Raw genomic sequence first — 3390 nt, 5'->3', positions numbered from 1 at the left:
GGGTGGGGGTGGAGAGGGTAGGCTTACAAGGTGTGCCCTCTGGTTGTTTGAATGGCTTTATATCCCTGAGTGCTTCAGTGTACTTCCAAAAACAAAAAATAAAAAAATAAACAGAGGGAATGGAAGCAAATGCTGTTGAATGATGATGCATGGAAGAGATTGTAATCATTGCAATGAATGAAATACATTCATGGTTCTTTTGGCATCCCAAGGCATTTTCAGTATTCTCCTCCAACACCATAACTCAAAAGCATCGATTTTCCATGGCCTTCCTTATTCACTGTCCAGCTTTTGCATGCATATGAGGCTATTGAAAATACCATGGCTTGGGTCAGGTGCACCTTAGTTTTCAATCTGATTATCTTTGCCCTTCAACAACTTAACATGGTCTTGTGCAGCAGATTTGTCTAATGTAATACGTCATTTGATTTCTTGACTGCTGCTTCCATGAGTGTTGATAGTAGATCCAAGAAGAATGAAGTCCTTGACAACTTCAATGTTTCCTCCTTTGATAAGAATGTTGTTTATTGGTCCAGTGGTGAGGATTTTTGTTTAGTTTACATTGAAATCTAATCCTTACCAAAGGCTGTGGTCTTTTATCTTCATCAGTAAATAGTTTAAGTCCTCTTCACTTTCAGCAAGAAATGTTGTATCATCTGCATATCGCAGGTTGTTAATGGGTCTTTCTCTAATCCTGATGCCATGTTTTTCTTCATGTAACCCAGTTTCTCGAATTATTTGCTCAGCACACAGGTTGAAAAGTATGGTGAAAGAATACAACCCTGCCTCACACTAGTAGTATTTATTTGTTTGCTTGTTTGTTTATTGATTATAGTGAATTGAGTGATGTTTTACAGACAAGATCAACAATTTTACATTCAGAAATTATACACTTTGTTTCATCTCAATGATTGATATCCTCTACATGCAACAACAGTGTTTCTACTTCTTAGCTGTGTTTACCATTTCCATCCCTTCTTAATTTCCCATCCCTTCTTAATTTTGTCCTTAGATGAATGTTGCATTTTGATTTTGAATCATTAACCAGTCCATGTCAAGTGTACCTTACTAGGGTTGTTACCTAGCCCTGATCTGCTCCATTGGATGTTCACCTATTTGGTCCCCTGAAAGCAGCCCTTTGTGGACAAAGATTCACCTTGATGAAGAAGTGAAGACAGTGGTATATTCGTGCTCACAGCTCAGCTTAAAACATTTTTAAATAAGGAAATACAAAAGCTTTTTGACAGATGGACCAAATGCACTTGAAATCAAGGAGATTATGTCTAAAAATGATGTATTTGCCTTTTCTTAAAGTTTCTGACAATAAATTTTACAGCCCAAGTGAGCATAATTTTTTATTCAGTCTCATAATTTGTAACTTTCATTGAGAGCATAGATATTTATTATAGTTATATGATCTTGTTCTATTTACTCTAAAATTATGTGATAATGTCCTTCATTAATTATTATATTGGTTTTGCTTTAAAGTATATTTTATCAGAAAATAATATTGTCAACCCTGATCAGTTTGCTTGCCTTTATCTGGATGTATTTTTCCCATCCTTTGAATTTTAATCTATTTTTGTTACATAAAGTGTGTCTCTTTTAGACAGCATATTGAAGGATCCTGATTTCTTATCCATTCCGACACTATATTTCTTGACTAGTTCATTTAATTCATTAACATTCAGTGTATTTATTGACAGGTATAATCTAATTGAAGAAATTCTAATGTGTGTGATTTTTGTTGTACTGTTGCTTTCTTTGTTCCACGTAATTATTTGTGCTGAGTTCGTTTTGCTTGTAAGTTTTCCTATCAATTTCTTCATTGCTGTTGTTTTGTTGTTGTTGTTGATAGGTGCTTTCAACTTAGTTCCTACTCATAGCGACCTTATTCACAATATAACGAAACACTGCTCCATCCTGTGCCATCTTCACAATTGTTTTTAAAATTAAGCCCATTGCAGATGCCACTGTGCCAATCCATCTTGTTGGGGGTCTTCTTCATTTTCACTGACCCATCACTTTACCTAGCATGATGTTGTTCTCCAGTATCTGGTCCCTCCAGGTAATATTTCTGAACTATGGAAGACAATGTCCTGCTATTCTGGCTTGTAAGGAACATTCTAATTGTACCTCTTCTAAAACGTTTGTTTGTTCTTCCATCAGTCTATAGTACTGTCAACATTCTTCTCCAGGACCAAAACTCAAATGCATTGATTCTTCTATATTCTTCCTTATTGACTGTTCAACTTCCACATGCATATGAAGTTATTGAAAATACAATTACTTGGGTCAGACTTATCTTAGTTCTCAAATTATCTTTGCTCTTGAACACTTTAAAGAGATCTTGTGCAGCAGATATGCCTAATGCATTTTGTCATTTGATTTCTTCACAGCTTTTTCCGTGAGTGTTGATAGTGGATGCAAGCAAAAATAAATCTTTGACTACTTCGATCTTTTCTGCACTTATGATGATGTTATTTATTCATCCAGTGGTAAGCGTTATTGCTTTCTTTACATTGATTTACAACCCATACTGAATGCTGTTGTCTTTGATCTTCATCAATAACTAGCTGAAGTCCTCTACACTTTCAACAGGCAAGATTGTATTATCTGTATATGGCAGGCTATAAGAAGCCTTCAATCATTATGGCAGGTTCTTCATCTAACCAAGATTCTCTGATTATTTGATCAGTACACGCACTAAAGAAGTCAAAAGGCCATAAAGAAGACAAAAAAGAATGAAATGACCAAAATGGTTGTCAGAAGAGACTCTGAAACTTGCTCTCCAGCATAGAGATGCTAAAACAAATGGAAGAATTGACAAGGTACAAGAGCTGAAGAGAAAACTTTAAAGAGCAACTTGAGAAGACAAAGTTAAATATTATAAGGAAATGTGCAAAGACTGAGAGTTAGGAAACTGAAAGTAAAGAACATGTTCAGCATTTCTCAAGAGGGGGGGAACTGAAGAAAAAATTCATGCCTCAACTTGAAATATTGAAGGATTCTATGAGCAAAATATTAAATGATGCATAAAGCATCAGCAGAAGATGGAATAATTACAGAGTCACTATACCAAAAGCAAATTATCATTGTTGAACCATTTCAAGAGGTACCATATGATTCAGAGCCAATGATATGGAAGAAGATGTCCAAGGTACACTGAAAGCATTCACAAAGAGAAAGAGAATGGGAAGTGATAGACTAGAAATTGAAATCATTCAAAAAACTGATACAGCACTGGAGGCACATGTTCATCTTTGCCAAGAAAATTGATAGACAACTACCTGGCCACTAACTGGAAGATACCCATGCTTGTGCCCATTCCAAAAAGATGCTACCCAACAGAATGCAGACATCATTGGACAATATCTTTAATATTGCATG

The sequence above is a fragment of the Chrysochloris asiatica genome, unplaced genomic scaffold, assembly GCF_000296735.1.
Source record: "Chrysochloris asiatica unplaced genomic scaffold, ChrAsi1.0 scaffold00143, whole genome shotgun sequence".
Lineage (NCBI taxonomy): Eukaryota > Metazoa > Chordata > Mammalia > Afrosoricida > Chrysochloridae > Chrysochloris > Chrysochloris asiatica.
Note: the sequence above shows the minus strand (reverse complement) of the source record.